The sequence below is a fragment of the Cebus imitator genome, unplaced genomic scaffold (genome assembly GCF_001604975.1).
Source record: "Cebus imitator isolate Cc_AM_T3 unplaced genomic scaffold, Cebus_imitator-1.0 Scaffold148, whole genome shotgun sequence".
NCBI lineage: Eukaryota > Metazoa > Chordata > Mammalia > Primates > Cebidae > Cebus > Cebus imitator.
Window position 1 is genome coordinate 1,903,746 of NW_016107463.1, and position 18,477 is coordinate 1,922,222.

At 43.3% G+C, this 18,477-nt stretch overlaps 1 protein-coding gene across 3 annotated transcripts in view; it reads right to left on the reverse strand.

The window, feature by feature from the left end:
• Positions 1-16,936, reverse strand: part of ELOVL5 (ELOVL fatty acid elongase 5) — a 78,703-nt gene extending 61,767 nt beyond the window's left edge. For 2 of the 3 annotated variants that reach the window (XM_017542889.2, XM_037743608.1), the window contains exon 1: positions 16,014-16,936. The gene's annotated coding sequence lies outside the window, so the exon portion shown is untranslated. Of the gene's footprint in view, positions 1-15,552 lie in introns of all 3 variants that reach the window. The other variant, XM_017542890.2, reaches the window with a different exon arrangement.
• Between the last annotated feature and the right edge of the window lie 1,541 nt (positions 16,937-18,477).

Here is an 18,477-nt window from a genome sequence, read left to right on the forward strand (position 1 = left end):
CACTCAGAATGAAAGTCAAAAATTCATGCTTCTGACTTCAACTTGCCACAACACACACTTCTTAGAAGCCAAACTTTCCATTTGCCTACCACGTCAGTCAGTTTTCAGCAGGTACTAGTTTCTTTGGCTCAGCTGGCTAATTAGCTCAAGCTGCTTCATGTAAGAGGTTCTTCAAAACGTTACAAAAACACGAAATCCGCCCTCCCCAAAAGGGTACAAGTACAGAGCAGCTTGGGCCACTATCTGGCCCCAGCATCAGTGGCTGAAGCTCACCTGACTCCTTAAAGCAACAACCTGGCTGAAGGAAAAAAAGCAGGTCAGTAAGGGAGAGAGGGGGAGAATGAATAAATAAGGTAGGAAGAAAATTACATGACACTCCCTTCTCTAAAATTAGGATCTGGGAGTGACAGTCCACCTCTCTAAGCGTGCCTTTCAGGTTTGGGAAGAGTATTCCTCTGCAAGAGGACAGTGTTAAGAAGAGAACAAATCCTGTGTGAACCTCACTACTTAACTGCTATAAAGGTGCATTACATATTCTCATGTGTCATGAAGAAACTCAGTGCTTTTAAAACTAGACCTCTGAAAGATCATCATTAGTTCACAGCCCACGGAAATTAGTTCACAGCTTTATTTCCTTTCTGGAAATAAGGTTAATGACAATTATAATTAAAGCAGTTTTCATGTGTGGTTTATGGAAGTCATTACTCTATTAGTCACACCCCATATCGTTACAGGATTTAAATTTTTGAATTATCCTTGGTACAGTATTCATTGAAAAAGTCTTTTTCACCTGTAAGCTCAAAGTACATAGCGAAACATTAAGTACAAGGACAGTGACCAGAAGAGATAAAACAACTATGATACCACATTACCTGTCTACTGACCTCTCTGTCTGTGGTATCATAGAAAGCAATCTCAAATGTCAATATGTTTTACAGTTGCTCTGAAATTGTTTGTCTCTCATTTCCCAGGAAATAGGCTATACTTTAATCACTGCCAACAAGTTAATTGTGAAGGACAAAGGACTTCTGAAACCAAAAACTCTTAGGATGTAAACATGTCCAAAAAAGTGATGCCAAACTGACATTTTAAAAATAGAAGTTAACATGTTATAGCAATAGCATCCATTTCCCCTTTTCCAGCACAAGCCATCAAGTTTTGTTTGGGGCTCCACCCCCCCAAACTCAGCTGGAGAAATCTTACAGTGTGAAAACATAGGAGAGAGAGGCCACAGCCTGGACCAAGAGACCAACCAGAGCCAGACAGGATCCTGGGAAGACCTGCAGCATAGGGTAAAATATGCAAGGGAGGGCCACATAACTTTTATTTTTATTTATTTTAATTTACTATTAAGTATTAACCTATTTTATTTTTATCAAATTGTTTGAGGGTACATAGAATTCAAATTGCAGCGAAAATCATTCAGGGCTAACACTGGAAAAATCCCTTACTTCTAAGGTACATGACACATTAGACTCAAAAACAGTTGCTGAGTCTCTTTCACCGGAGAAATTTAAAGAAAGGGTATAGAAAAGTTTTGACTAATTCCACCCAATCCTGCATCCCCAATTCCAATCTCAAGGACCAGTTTCCATCTGATCTCTCTCCACCTACACATGGCAGTCCTGAACCTCAAAATCAACAAACTAAAAACTGAATTCATCATCCTCTCACAACTCCCTCATTTCTGTTACCTGCCCTATAACTTTCCCAGGAATCCAGCCCCAAAGCAGGGTGGACTCCTCCCTCTGCACTGGGCACTGGGCACCAGGATTCAGGTCCTGTTGCTGGCTCCAAAATGCCCACAATGCCCTATTCACTCAAATTAGCACGTTCAACAGTGACATAAAGGAAAGAGTTTAGATAGGGAAGCAATTTCTGGTGCTGTTCCACAGCTAGCTGTGTGACTCTGGGCAAGCCATTTAAACTCTCATTCTTAGTTTTATCACCTGTAACATGAAAAGGCCAAATTATTTCTAAATTACCAAGCTCTATGAGATTTACGGGATTTGCATTCACTTCTCTTGATCCCCAAAGCCACCATGTAGTTGAGACCACCATCATCTCCCAACCAGATTAGTACACTCTCTCCTAGTGGATCTTTCTTGCCTCCAGTCTTGTGTTGCCCCTCATCTGCTGAAAGTATCTGTCCAGGTTACTCACCTGCAGAAACCAGTTATGACTCCTAGGAAAATGACCAAAACCCTCCCTGAGCCCCAGGGCCCATGTGATCAGAACCCTATTTCCCTCTGGCTTTCCTTGGCTACTTTCTGTTCCTCACATGCTCCTCCATCCCCCAACGACCTGCCCTCTTTTGCCTCTGAGCCTTAGCTTCAATACTCTGCCCATTTCCACTGTTCAGAGAGTCTTGCTTAGTCTCCAGGCAACCTTTCCTGATCCCCTCCCCCCAGCACCAGTTTGATTTAGGTGTCCTTCCTGTTTACTCCCATAGCACACCTTCGCAGACATCTCAGAGGCCTCGTCACTGTAAATATCTGTTTATTTTGTCAGTATCCTCCCCCCGGACTCTCCCAGTTCCAAGTGAGTGGGGGCTGCTGGTCTCATCCACCACTTACCACACAGACAGCCAGTTCTTGCCCAAATTCTATACACAGTAGCAGTACTTTTAGCTGCGCATGGCCACCCAGAATCAAGATGAGATTTTCTAGCCACGTGCAGCCACCGGTTGATGTTCTAGCCAATGAGACATAAGCATAGTTGCCTGGAGGCTGTTTCTGGGAACTTCCCCTAAAAGAAAGCACCATCCCTGTTTCTACTTTCTGTTTCTTCTTCTAGCCTGCTGCTTGGAAGATAGAGACCACACTAAACCTGACAGATGTAAGATGAGCAATGAATTTATGCAGGGCCATACTAGCCTGAACGATCTGCGCAGCCTTTCATAGGAGATAAATACTTCTACTTTGTTTCGGGATCCCATTGTTGGAACCACTATTATTTTGGCATGCCCATCACTGCAGCTGAACCTAACTGCAACATACATAGCCACATCCACAGTATGACAATAAATCACCTGTTCATCCTAGTATATACCTCATCATTCCTATTGGGTCTTTTTACTGGTAACTGTATTGGCATGTGTCTCTGCAGGGTCCACATCCCTTAGCAGAGGCTAACACAGACAAATGATCAACAGTGAGTGAGTCTGAGTAATCAACAAATACTGACCAACTAGCTACTGAAGCAGATAAGCACCATCCAACATGTACGGTCTACTTTAGCTTGGGCTCCATGTTGCTGCCAACCAAAACAAGGTTAAATCACAGCTCCAGGCCAGGAACAATGGCCCACACCTGTAATCACGGCATTCTGGGAGGCTGAGGCAGGCAGACTGCCTGAGGCCAGGAATTCAAGACCAACCTGGGCAACATGGTGAAACCCTGTCTCTACTAAAAATATAAAAAATTAGCTGGGTATAGTGGTGCATGCCTGTAGTCCCAGCTATTTAGGAGGCTGAGGTAGGAAGACCACCTGAGCCTGGGAATTTGAGGCTGCAATGAGCTGAGACAGTGCCACTGCACCCCAGGCTGAGCAATGGGAGTGAGACTCTGTCTCCACAACAACAACAAAAAAGAGTGCCGGTTTCCACTATAGTTTTATTATGGAGTATCTGAGTGCCTAGACAGCAAAGTTCACTCTATACTGTCCTTGGGAACAGTGCCACCAGACTGGTCTATCATTGGCATACTCTGCCTGAAAGCCCTAACAGGTAATATGCAGGTAAGCAAGGCCTTTAAAATAATAGCACGTGTCACCTCTGCTTCTAGGGCAGGTGGGATGGCTAGCATTTTTTTTTTTAACCTTAAAGACCTTCAACCATTTTTACTATAAAAGTAAACTCTGATGTTTGTGATGGGCTTACTGGTAGGATTTCTGGTAGAGAACATGGGCACCAGGGCCTCCAAATTTCTTGGATTCACAGCAACAGGGGTCAACTTCCAGCAACGTCCAGTGAGGGTGTCTTTGATCTCCTTGGATGCCTCATCTACATATTTTGGGTAACAAGGCACCAGGGCTTTGGAGATGTACTGAAGGAGAGCAAAAATCTGGACCATATGACCACTACCCATCACACAAACATGGATGTCCATTCCAGCAAACTGTTCCTTATCCAGAAGCAGACCTAATTCCAGTAGCTTGGAGTGTGAGCAGCTTGATCATCTCCAGGGGCCCCTCGTTCACCTGGATGAAGCCACTGCCACATCTGCAGAGCACCACAGCTGTGGCCATCTCCTTGTATCTGAAGATCTACACAGACTGCAGCCAGCAAGCCCTCAGACGGCATGTCTCCAGGCATAGGTAAGAGCTCCTCATTGCACCACGCCACAACCAGAAAAGGTGTCTAGCAATTTGTATGCTCCGAGAACTGTTGGTATTCTATTCCTTCAGGCTGGAAGCAAGGCAACTGGCCTTCTGAAGTCTCCTGCCCAGGTAGGGTCTTCATTTGTGAAGCATTATATATTCTCAGGTTATCAAGTCATACTCAGCTTCACACAGCCATTGACACAGATTATAGGACTGGCAATATTTGAAAGGTACATATGTATTTAGGGAAACATTCAGGCAAATAATTGCTGGATACTGACACTACATGCCAGATAAACATGCCAGACACCATGCAAAGCGCTATACAGGTACTGCCTCATCTAATTTTTAGGAATCAAGAAAAGGGAGCCAAGGAGCCAAGGAGAAATGTAGTCTTCCAGGAAGGATCTGATGTCTTATGGAAGGTTGGGGCAATGTGGGGAAGGGGAATAAGCTTAGAAGGACAGAGAGGAGCCTGAATGGGTAATATTTGGTGATTGGCAGTTGAGCAAAGTTGGTTAAGTGCATGGTTGATGAAAGAAAAGAACACAAGCATTGCTTCCAGCTGAATGGCTTGGGCAAATTGGTGGAGGATGGTGCTCCTGACTACGTTGGCCAACAGGAGAGGTATGTGGACCATCCAATGACGAAAAGTTGAGTCTGGAGCTCAGAAGAAAAAGATGGGCTAGAAATAAATATCTAAGGGTGGATAGTGGGTGGGTGGATGGGTACTTGAACCCATGGGGCAAGTAGATCATACAGTGAGATTTGGTCTTCTGACAATACTTTGCAACTGTCCACCTACATTTTGAATTTTAGGAGGTGTTTTAAAATATGTCAGTCTGATTTCTTAAGAAGATGGTTAAGTTCAAGCCTGAACTCTGTACCAGGGCATCAGCGAAAAGTACTTACCTTACTGTCACTTCTCTCAGGGTCACACTGAGCACATTCCAAGCCCTACTACTCCTTGTAAAGGGAACAAAAAGGAGCTACTCTGAAAATGAAACCACTCCAGTGTTTACAGCATTCTCCGAGGAACACGAGGTCCTGGGATAATGTCTCTATGGGGCTCTCTGGAGAAGCTCCCACCTGTTTCAAAGGGCAACTTCCTTCTTGGATGAAGCATCCTTGAAGGATGCTTGAGAAGACAATCAATGGCCAAGGCAGATAACAGACGCCAAGATACTACACATGCCTTCAACGGTTGCCTTAAAGCCTGGGCTTAAGCAGTCTGGGCTCTACTTCAATCATATTCTGCACATCTAAACCAAAAGACTGCAATTGCAGTAACTGGGAGACAAATATTCAAAAGGTATTTTAGCAACATTTTCTGTTACGGGCAACTGCTGATGATTCTTATCTGATTGCAGTCTCTTAACTGAGGTGATTACTTGAAATATTCAAAATAAATTATCATTTGAGGAAATTATCACTTGAGTCCTCCAAGCTAATGTGCACAAAATATACAAAGGCAGTGATGCCCTCAGCTGAAATTAAAAGACCATGGAGAAACATAATAAAGATTAGCTATGCAACCCCTCAAAAGAAAATGTCTTAAAAGATTTTAATTCAAGCCTGTGTAACATAAATAAAGCAAATAACACAAAAACACATTTCTTTTTTAAAACTCAATCTACATGCCCACATTTTATAACTGTTCTTTGAGTGTGAGGGTGAATGAGGAGAGGGAGAAGCAGAGTTAAATGTGTAAAAAATAGGAGAAAAAGAAGCCTGCTACAATACAGCATTTTTTAAAGGAACACAGTCTGGTAATTGTGTATTCATCTCCTCTATAGAGTGTCTCTGAAACTAACAGTTGTTTCATCACCTGTTCAGATTCCATGTGAATATATAAGCCATCCCATGAATTTTGTGATTCTCTTATTTTAGGAATGCTGATACTCATAGCCATTACAATGTTGTCAAACCTAGTGTCCCACACCCAGAAAGAAAACTCAGTTCTGAAAGGGTCTAAGAATCCTAAGAGAGCTGAAGGTGGTGGAAAACTTGTCTTTTTAGCCTGAACACCACGGCACAGCACAGCGACCCTTAATGGCGCCTGTATCAGAATGTTTTCAAAATAGTCATGCATCACATAATGACCTTTAAATCAACAATGGACGTATAAAATGATAGTCCCATAAGATTATAATGGAGCTGAAAAATCCCTATTGCCTAGTGACATCATAGCACAATAACTCACATTTGTGGTGATGCTGGTGTAAATAAACCCACCACATAGATAGACCTGTAACAGTATCACACATAAAATTATGTACAGTACATAATACTTGATGCTGATGATAAACAGCTATGTTATCGGTTTATGTATTTACTATACAATACTTTTTAATCATTAATTTAGTGTGTATGCCTTCTAATTATGCATTTTAAAAAGTTAACTATGAAACAGCTTCAGATAGGTCCTCCAGGAGGTATTCCAGAAGAAGGCATTGTTGTCATAGGAGATGACAGCTCCATGCATGTTACTGTCCCTACAGACCTTCCAGTGGGACAAGATGTGGAGGTGGAAGATGGTGACCTTGATGATCCTGTCCTGTATAGGCCTAGGCTAATGTGTATATTTATTTTAGTTTTTAACAAAAAAGTTTTAAAAACTTTGAAAGGAGAAAAAAAGGTTGAAGAATAAGGATACAAAGAAAGAAATTATTTTTTTATGCAGCTATAGAGCCTATGTTTTAAGTATTACAAAAGAGTCAAAAAGTTTAAAAAATTTTAAGTTTATAAAATAAAAATGTTACAATAAGCTAGTTTATATATTAAGAAATATATATTAAAATTTATATATATATATATATATATATACACACACATATACATACATATTTTGAACTTTTATTATAAATAAGTAGAGATGGGGTCTTGTGATGTTGCCCAGGCCGGTCTTAATTGCCTGGTCCCACCTTAGTCTCACAAAGTGCTGAGATTACAGACATGAGCCACCACACCTAATCGAAAGATATTTTTTTATAAACCTGATGTTGCCTACATGTACAGTGTTTATAAAGTCTAGAGTGTACAGTAAAATCCTAGGCCTTCACATTCACTCACCACTCACTGACTTACCCAGAGCAACTTCCAGTCCTACAAGCTCCATTCATTCATGGTAAGTGCCCTATGTAGTTGTACCATTTTTTATCTTTTATATTGTATTTTTACTGTATCTTTACTTTGTTTTGATATATAGATACTCGTCACTGTGTTACAGATGGCTACAGTATTCAGTATAGGAACTTGCTGTACAGGTTTGTAGCCTAGGAACAATATGGTATTATCACATGCCCTATGTATGTGGCAGGCTATACCATCCAGGTTTGTGTAAGAACACTCTATCATGACCACATAACAAAATTGCCTAAGGATACATTTCTCAAAAAGTATTCCCATTGTCAAGCTCTGCACGACTTATATGACTTATATACCTGATTTACATTTTTATTCAAGGGAAATCAAGATGATCTAGTGATGAAGGCTCCCTAGGGAATACGGGTGTCCTTCCCACCCAGTCCACATTTCTCCAGATTTATACACTTTGTAAATCAAACCCTGATGCGGCTAGGACCAGGTAAAGAAACCAATGCTGGATGCTCTTGACCAGTCACACTAGACCAGTCAGGCTAGTGAACATTGATTCAACTGGGCTTTTGAACACTGATTTCTTACACTAACAATTATAAAGCTATTCTGTTTACACTTCTGATTATCTCTCCTAAAGAGGTTTAAGTTCAAAATATCTAAAATAAGGAGTAATAAAACAAAAGGTCACCCTTTCAAGTACTGATCACAAATACCTATTAGCTTTCTTTGCCTAAACCTTTAGTTACTGTCAACAGAAGCCATATGTTGATCATACCATCAACCTTCCACAATGTAACAATGAATAAGAAACTCAACCTTGTTTCCTCTCATGTGTCTACAGCTGCAAATGCAAAGATCACTACCTAAGTGTGACAGGTGTACAGCACAGCAGGGTGGCCAAGATTAGAGTCTTTAAGCCAGTCTGCCTAGGTTTGAATCCTGGCTCTGCCACCTACTAGCTGCGGATATTGGGACAACCGACTTAATCTTTATCTTAGTTTCCTCATCTGTAAAATTGGGGTCTCTACCTCATGGGCTTTTGTGAAGCCACAATTAATTAACATACGTTGAGCACTTCAGTGAAGTGCCTAGCATGTGGTACCGAGCGGCTGTATTGAGCACCCACAGAACAGCTTCATTCTCTTTAAAATTTCCACAGTATTCTGTTGCCCAGCTGCAGCACAATTTATTCTTCTCAAGGACATTTACTCTACTAAGTCTTCCAACCTTTTGCTATGATAAACAATGCTTTGATAAACATCCTATACAACAGAGAGATGTTTTTACTGTGCTGATCAAAGCAAGTCAGTGCCCCACCAAACTTTCAAGGAGAATACTGATGGTTTTAACACCCTCCAAAGTAGACACAGGACTATCACCTTCTAAGTTTGAGATAGATCCTAGAGTCTCAAGGAGATAGAGTAACTTACCTCAGGAATCCCTCACAGCCATAAGTGGAAAAGGGGGAATCCCACATAGGTGCATCGCTGCCAAGTCAATCTGCTTTCTACAGCTTTCCTTACTTAAAAGAAATATAAGAGGTACTCTTCTAAGTGCACCCCAGATCCATAACAGAGATAAATATGCAGAAGCTCAGACAGAACAAACTCAAATTTTCAGAGATACTTATCAAATAACACAGGCTGATGGAGGTGTCAAGGACTTCTGTAAATACTGAAGTATTATTTCTTCTCCCAAATACTGAAGCAGAAGTACCCTGAATACCACCCCTAGGGAGATACATCACATTTTCAAACTCTCAGGAAAGCGAATGAACAATTACTGAATTTGGTATCATGAGAACTATTCTTTGGGGAAGGAGAAATTCATAACATTCACCTTGTTGCAGCATTTGCTACACCAAGATCAAAAAGAAACAAGAACTCTGGGGTTCAGAAACACATAAAACACAGACCAGAGTGGCCAATTTGTCAGCATGGCTTTAATTAGGTCTGTTCAGCATGGGCTTATAAGAAATTAATTCTGACAGGATGAAACTGTTGACATGAGGAAAAGGATGGGGTAAATGGGGAACTTAACAGAGATGGAACCTATAATCAACATGTGCTAGCAAGAGGGTACCTACCTAATATAAAAGATTATAGCTTAAAATCACAGGTCTATTTCAATAAAATCGTTACTCTCCCAATTGCAGAAATCATGCCAGTATCAGCACTAAAATCTTAAACTAAGAAACTTTTCCCTAAATCCCAGTCAGCAAATAGACACCAAATAAAAGGTATAAAGTCCAACCTAATATCAAGGCATACTAAGGCAACCTAATACTAAGACATACTCTTGCCTGAATGCAATTACAACTGTACTTGACACAGAACAGGCAGAAGTGGATAGAGGAGCAAAGTGGGAATTTAGTGTTTCTTTTTTTTTTTGAGACGGAGTTTCACTCTTGTTACCCAGGCTGGAGTGCAATGGCGCAATCTCGGCTCACCGCAACCTCCGCCTCCTGGGTTTGGGCAATTCTCCTGCCTCAGCCTCCTGAGTAGGTGGGATTACAGGCACGCGCCACCATGCCCAGCTAATTTTTTGTAGTTTTAGTAGAGACGGGGTTTCACCATGTTGACCAGGACGGTCTTGATCTCTTGACCTTGTGATCCACCCACCTCGGCCTCCCAAAGTGCTGGGATTACAGGCGTGAGCCACCGTGCCTGGCCGGGAATTTGGTCTTTCTAAAAGGTCACCAAGTACGAATATTTTAAATCCCGGGACCACACAATTCTAAAAGTGAATGCCTTCAAGTCAACTAAAAATGTTACCATGGAGGAAACAAGCCAGTGGGAACCAAAAAGGCCGGTAATAACATTTATGGGTTGAAATTGGGGTCGGGGTGAGGGCTCCTATTGCCAAAACTCAAAATCAGGTCAGGTTAGTTTCCTGAACAATTCACTTTGCTAGGCCAGAACATTTCCAGCAGTTATGTTTTAATCTCATAAAGAGAAAGCCAGCAGCAGGCTGCTGCTGCTGCTGTTGCAATCTCCATCACCAATTCTGACATTTACCTTCCTTTCTTTCTTATTTTGGGACAGGGTCTGGCTCTGTCACCCAGGCTGGAGTGCAGTGGCACATGCAATCATGGCTCATTGTAACCTCCGCCTCCTGGGCTCAAGTCATCCTCCCACTTCGGCTTCCCAAGGAGCTGGAACTACAGGCACATACACCACACCCAGCTAATTTTTGTATATATGGGGTCTCACCATGTTGCCCAGGGTGGTCACAAGCTCCTGACCTCAAGTGATCTGCCCACCGTGGCTTCCCAAAGGGCTGGGATTACAGGTGTGAGCCACTGTGCCCAGCTGACATCTATCTTTCTAAGATTGAAATGATCTCACTTTCATTCTCTATCCCTGGCCAAACAAAAACAACAACAAAAAAGAAAAATGTGTTCTAGGCAAAAATGAAAATAAAATTTAATATTTCATTTTAAAGGAAAAGAGACCAGTGCTCAGAGATGATTTTCTTATGGTTGGTAGCAAGTTAGGACAAGAAACCAACGCAACCAGGTTCTATACATGAATGAGACACTCTACTTAATCATGCTTTGTAATCTTCTCAAATTACTTCAGTTTTAATAAATAGACAAAAATGTATGTGCTTTACTATAAACCTATAACATGAAGCGACATGTGTTTTAAGATCTATTATGTGAGTGGAGGTAACCCAGCTGGGTAAAAGAAACCCAGAAGCCTGGCTCTGCCAGCATCTGGCTACATGACCTTTGGTAATATTGGAGCTTTCCTTTTCTCACCAGGGACAAGTGTAGGAGGCATCCCAATTCTGTAATATTAAAATGTGGACAGTTATCTGCAGCAATTTTAAGATGCCACTGATTATAAGCTGCATCTCTACCCAGATGTGAAATGTGAAAAGCTGACAATGGATGAGATGTGGTAGAAAAATGTACTTGCAGAAAGGCAACCAAAAAAATGGATCAGACAAAGGTTGGCCGTGAAGAGGAGGAACTGGAAGAAATGGCTAGTCTGGATACCTATCTAGGCTGTGGGGCTATTTCCATCTGATCACAAAGCTCCCTCTTCTCTTTAGAAGAGTAACCCTCCTCTTGTTGGCCCTCAAATCCAATTGGTCTTCAGGTCCTACTCTGGACACAGTCTCCCACAACTACCTCTCTCCAGTCTGTGCTCAATTTCACTGCCCTGGTTATCTCTAACAGTCCCACACCAATCCACCCTACACTCTGACAAGACTGTCTTTCTGGAGCACAGGACTCATAATGTTCTCATTCTCATTCAAAAGCTTATTGGTGGTATTCTACCAAACACCTTAGGAGAGGGAGCAGGCCAGGGGTTCAAGATGATCTGAGCTAGAATGCTTTGTGACCTCAATCAAGTGTCTAAAGTCTGGGCCTCTATTTCTCCAGCTGTAAAATGAGAATGCCCTAGCACCCATTAATAATAGAAATAAGTTATCGGGAGGGGCTCAATGCAGGGTCTGAGATACAACAGCTCAATAAAAGCCATTATTACTACATCAATAACTTGCCTTTCTCACCTTTCTTCCACACCTGCCTTCTTAACCAGCTTCTGCCAACTGTGCTATTTGCTTTTTGCCCAATGATTCCACACTTGTTTACTGTCCAAACCCCTTCTTGCCTAGAACGCATGTCCTCCTATTCCTGCCTGTCAACTAAGAGTCCTATGAACTATAAGGCTAAATTCTATTAGAACTATTAGTCCTTATGAACTATAAGGCTAAATTCTAATTCAAGTCAATTTAGTTTAATCCAATCATCTGTTGGGTTCTTTCAGTCCTTGTAACAGACACTGTAGCTGAATTCCTGTGTTCTGCAGGCCCTTCTTGAGGAAATGTAACTCCACTTCCCTGGTTCTGGGATGGGCCCCTAGCTTATCAAACGTCCACTGTTCCAATTATTGCTTCAAGTAACCAAGGCCTAAGTCAATCACCTTAAGGCAAATTACTCTTTGGAGGGTGGAAGTTGGGAAGTCCCCTTGTGAGACTATGGTGGCAGCTGCTGTCAGTCATCTTGGAAAATCAGCCTGGGATATAAGAGACATCTGAGGGGGCTTCAGAGAAATGGAGCAGAAGTCCTGCCCTCAGGACTTTTCAGGTCAGATGCACAAGTAAGTCTGAGCTGGGTGTTCTGTTTCTTGCACCAAAAGCATCCTGACCAATTCGGCAGTGCTAGGCCCTGATATGTCTAACATGGATAGCTCTGCCATAAAGCTTTCTTAGATATAAAAATACAAGTTTCCCAGAAATCTGATTCTGACTCTCTTTTGGTCCAAGGTATAGATTAAGTATGTGTATACAGGGCTTAAAGTATATACCAAATCAGGAAACCCTCTGGAATCAGGAACTGCTGTCCTTCATCTTTGTATCCAGCCCCTTGCACCCATAATCAGTAACCAAGAAGTCAACTGATTAATTTTAAAAATGAATAAAGTGTGGGATACAAGGAAGGGAACAGATTTCAGGCAGATTTAAGAGACAATAAATTGTTTGTTAGTCTTGGATGAATTAAGAGGAATGTTTAAAGGTTAGATTTTAAAGTTACAGAGTAACAGTGTTACATAATGGCACAGAGCTCACTGGACAAATAATCCTGGCAGCACAGGGATATATGAAGGAGCAGGGATGTTGCAGGAGACAGAGCTACAGGAAATTTGGACAAGTCACTTGTCATCTTCAGACCTTATGCCTTATTTCCTCAAGTCTTTTTTTTTTTTTAAAGTTCTGGAATACATGTGCTGAACGTGAAGGTTTGTCACATAGTATACATGTGCCACAGTGGTTTCCTCCACCTGTCAAGCCATCATCTAGGTTTTAAGCCCTGCATGTATTAGATATTTGTCCTAATGTTCTCCTTCCTCTTGCCTCCCACCACCCCACCCCCAACAGACGTTTGTTGTTCCCCTCCCTGGGTCCAGGTGTTCTCATTGTTCAACACCCACTTACAAGTGAGAACATGCAGTCTTTGGTTTTCTGTTCCTGTGATAGTTTGCTGAGGATGATGGTTTCCAGCTTCATCTATGTCCCTGCAAAGGACATGAACTCATTCTTTTTTTTACAGCTACATAGTATTCCATGGTGTATATGCGCCACATTTTCTTTATCAGGTCTACCACTGATGGGCATTTGGGTTGATTCCAAGACTTCGCTATTGTAAATAGTGCTGCAATAAACATACATGTGCATGTGTCTTTATAGTAGTACTCAACTCTTAAAAAAAAAAACCGGGGGGAAGAAACCTCACAGGAATGTTATAAGAATTATGTGTGGAAAACAACCGTTTCGGTACATGTGCATATCAATAAGTAACTGAGACAGAAAGCATTCAAAGAAAGTTTTATCTATGGGTAACTAATGAGAGGATTATCCTTTTGACATCAGAAGAGCTGGGAGACAATGAGGAATAATCCAAAAAAAATTACAAAATGTTTTAAGAGAGAGGAACGTGGACCGGAAAAAAAAGAGTTTCGTGAAATTCTCTCTTCACACTTTCTACTTCCTACCTAGGCACCAAAGTTACCCTAAAGAAAAGTAAACAGTTTTGCTTTGATTTGTATAATTCAAGCTGGAAGTAAGACACCCAAGGATGGATGCTCACCTCTAGAAGTAGAAAGACAAGCAACAATCATGCAGGGAGCAAAACAGGAGGTGGTGTAAAAAAGATTCTTGCAAACACTGAACACCCAAAAATTAAGGTCTGTAACGAAGAAGTAACTCTGATCTCAGGGATTGAAAAGGAAACATTTTCAAATCACCATTTGGCAGACCCAATGCTGGGCTCTTGCTTGTATTATCTCTTGAAATTCACAATAATTCTGCCACATAAAACCCCCATATATAGACAAGGAAACTGAGTCAGGGAGGTAAGGTCAATGTCTGAAGTTACAAGATATTTTTCTTGAAAAACGTATCAAATTTTATTAGACTTTCTACTGTCACTTTTCAGCAAAATTCTGTACTACATTCTGTAACATTACCTATCTGTAACCGTCAATAAAAATTTCCCCTTTGTCTTCAGTTAGAAACGAAAATGCAAAAAGAGAAACAGTTACAGAAAAAGTTTCTGGCAACAGGAAGTTAGAATCTAGGGTAAAAATCTAAAAGGAAAAGGAGTAACATGTCCCTTTTAAGTGCAGAGCTTTCCTGGAGAATCCCAGGCAGTGTCTGAGCTACTAGAAAAGTAATCCCACTTGTCCCCAACCACAGATGGAAGGCTAAACGTTTGTCCACGGCCATCTAATGCAAAACCGCCTGTCTCTGTAGATTCTGCACCAAATGCTGTTGACTGAGACGCGCAAGCAAAACAAGTCATCTGCCAAGTGGTTAGGAGAACGAGTTACAAAATCTGACAAGCAACATCAGCTCTTCCGTACAATTCTATAATGCACTTCCTGCCACAGGAATTTAAAACAAATTTAAACAAATTTAAATTTTAAACAAATAAGGCTGCTCGCTCCCCACAAATCCCCTCCAGCACCTCTCGGTTCCTCAGTCCAGCTAATAAACCATGCACTGGATTCTTCAAAAGGGATTCCCCCCTCCAACCCCGATTTTGCATAACTTGGCCAAATGTTGCAATCAAGGAGCTTAATTCACAATTATAGATGGGGCAGGAGGTAGGTTTGGGGGGGGACTGCCAAGTGCAACAGCAAGACACAGTTCAGCAAGAACCACTCTTGCCCTAGGCATTACTCCCTCCACCAGAGGTGTGGGAGAGTGGCGTGGAAACAGTACAAAGGTACTTTTCCTTACAACTCGCAACAGAACACACACTCCAGCTCCCCCGGCCCAGGGCAGCGCCGCCCGCGCGCTGCGCACCTCCCCCGCCACCGACCGCTCCCGCCTCTCAAGCCATCAGGCTCCCTGAAAGGGCCGCCCCGGTGGCCCCTGAGTCCCCGCCCTCTCGCTTTACCACCAGCCTCATCCCTCCCTGAGTACCGAGGGCTGCCGTTGTCTGGTTTTAATAAAAACTGAAGTGGTCCCGAGCGAGCAGGCTTCCCACTGAGGAGCGGAGGGAAGGTCCGAAAGGCTAACTCAGACAGTGAGAAGGGGAGAAAAAGAAAAGGCCGGAGCGTCCCCACAGCGGCACTCGGTGCCCGCGGACCCGCTCAGGCTCTTCGAACTCACCCGGGTTTCGCCGCCTCCAAAGAAAGCGCGCTCCCTCCAAGAGCGCTCCCCCGGATCTCCCGCCGCGCGCTCGGCCGGCAGGGCTGGAGAACCCCAGCGCACAGACCCATCCCTCCCGCGTCCGGTCCGGGCACGGAGTAGTGCCCCGCGGCGCCTGTCAGCGCGCACAGGTGCGACCGCAGCACCGAGGCCGCTCCCGATCGCCCTGCCTCTGCCCCAGAGAGGGGCGCCCGCCCGCCCGCACCCGCACCCCTCTCCCCGCGCCCCAGGAGCCAGGCTGTCCCTCGGGGCCGACGGGGCTGGCGGCCGCGGGCGGAGCGCGGGCCGCCCCGGCAACTCTTCCCCGGCACCAGTCCGAGACCTAACGGCAGCTCCCGGCCCGCGTCCCGGCCGCGCGCTCGCGCGGGTGTCATGGCCGAGCGGCGGCCCCCGGCGAAGTTTCCGGGAGCTGACGGCTTTACCTCTTGGCCCGAGGGGCGGCAGCAGCTCTGAGTAGCAAGGCGGCCGCAGCGGCGGCGGCGGCGGCAGCAGGAGCGCGGGTGGCTGCCGGAGCCGAGGAGGATGTAGGAGGAGGCACCGGCGCGAGGACCCGCCGCGATGGGAAGAGGAAGGCGCCGGCTGTCTACAATCAGAACGTGGGCTGACCGTGACGTCACAATGGCGCGGCCAGCCAATCGGGACTCGAGGGATGAATCAAGCGCTATGATGTCATGGGGCCCCGGAGCCAATCGCGGGACAATAGAACTTTCGTGATTGTAAATTCCAGAATCCGATGCGGTGGGGAGCCTACGCCCGGGCTGGCCCCCGACGAGTTCACGTGTCTCTGGGCAATATTTTCCCCTTTCTTCCTAATAAGCCTGCGTGGATCGCAGAGCCTGCGCAATAGCCTCGGTGAAGTTCCCTATGCCCTGAACTCCAGTTCTTTTACTGCTAGGCGTGGCAGGAGTCTGTGGCCGCGTTTGGGTGACAGGAGCCCACCCTCGCTACGGTGTCCTCTGTGACTTCTACCATTCTGAAGGGGATCCGCTCCTTGGTTTAAGCTGAAAGGGTTAAGTGCCTACGGAGACCGCCGGAGTGAAGGTCTGCAGTTGAATGAGATAAAGCAACGAGAAGAAAACCATTCAAAACTCTTGTAACCTTAACTCCCTTGAAAAGGATTCACCGTGTATTTTTCTTAGGGATTCTGATTTTTCTTTGGAGGTCACTATCAACTCCATTCCTTCTCTAGAAATTATTTTAAGGGATTGTTAAATGAGGAAAGGTGGAATTAGTGTCTTTTAAGCTAAGCAAATTTAAGCACTGAAGATAAAAGGGATTCATAGCATAGACGGAAGATCCTTGATGTTTTTCACTGATATTTGGATAATTAAAGACCTTCATTAGCCTTGTATCCTACTGTTCCTTCATTCAAACCCCAGAGATTTAGCCTTCATTTGTTCCCCGCTTGTTGTATTCTTACTCTTCTATGTCCATTCACCTAACAGTCGACTATTTAATGTAGGTTTTTTTTTTGTTTTTTTTTGTTTTTTTTTTCTTGAGACAGAGGCTTGCTCTGTTGCCCAGGCTAGAATGTCAGTGGCACGATCTCACTGCGACCTTCTGCCTCCCGGATTCAAGCTATTCTCCTGTCTCAGCCTCCCAGGTAGCTGGGATTACAGGCACGCAACCACCACTTGGCTAATTTTTGGATTTTTAGTAAAGATGAAGTTTCACCATGTTGGCCAATCTGGTCTCGAACTCTTGACCTCAGATAATCCACCCACCTCGGCTTCGGAAAGTGCTGGGATTACAGGCATGAGCCCAGCCACCAAATTAATTCTGTTACATATTTACATTGTATGTAATTTGGAGCCCAGCCACCAAATTAATTCTGTTACATATTTACATTGTATGCAAGTATACAAATGGTGTACAAATTAAACATATACTAATAATCGAGATTGTGGCAGTCAATTATTCAGCTCCACAAGCACTGAATGACTTCAATTTGCTAGATACTATGTTAGGCATTCGAAATTTAAAACCTTCAAAGACTTCCTGGGGCAGTAAAATGATGCAGTCAGGAAGCAACTACAATGCAAAGTGGTAAATGTTGCTATGGACATGGAAGGTCATATGAAAAGCATGTGATGGTGGCACAGACAATTTGGGTGAGGTATCTCCCTCATTCCTCACTCTTCTGCCAGTCGCCCAAGGCCAGGGCTCATCTCTGTCATCTCATCTAAGTTTTGCCTTTCCAGGTGTTAAAAGTTTCTAATTTAACTTGAGATTCCAAAAATCTTAAGTTTTTCGCCACACTTGTTTGTTTTATGCTTACCTGTCAATAAAATGTTTTAAGCCCATTCAACCAAAATATGTTGATTTTAAATTCAGACTTACATAACTGTCAAGCTCTGCATTAAATATCCAGTGATTTTTTCTTATTGTATGATTAAATATGAAGTTTTAATATTTTCTTCCCATTCCCCAAAGGCTGCCTTTTTATACAGTTCTTTGTTGATTGTGTGTATTTTGGTTTTTATTATAGCATCACCACCCTGTATTGTAGTTACTTTCTGATGGCATCATCTCATTCAATCCCTGGGGTATGTAGATCCCACTTTAAAGACTACTGCTTTAGGTTGTAAACTCTGTTGAAGGGGAAAACATGTTGAATTTTGCTCCTTATTGAGCTGTAGATCTTAGTACGTCCCTGGCATATAGTAAGAGCTCAATAAATATATTTTAGATGAGTGAATGTGTGAACTCTTATTCCCACTCACCATAACCATCACTTTTCAGCTCCACAGTTCCAATCCTCTGTCAGGTAGTCAGATCCCAGGATTATTAACTCCTCTCAAACATGTTAGTAATGTCATGTTCTCATTATTTCTCCAGCCAGAGACTTAGAGTTTCCAGTACACACACACACACACACATGCACGC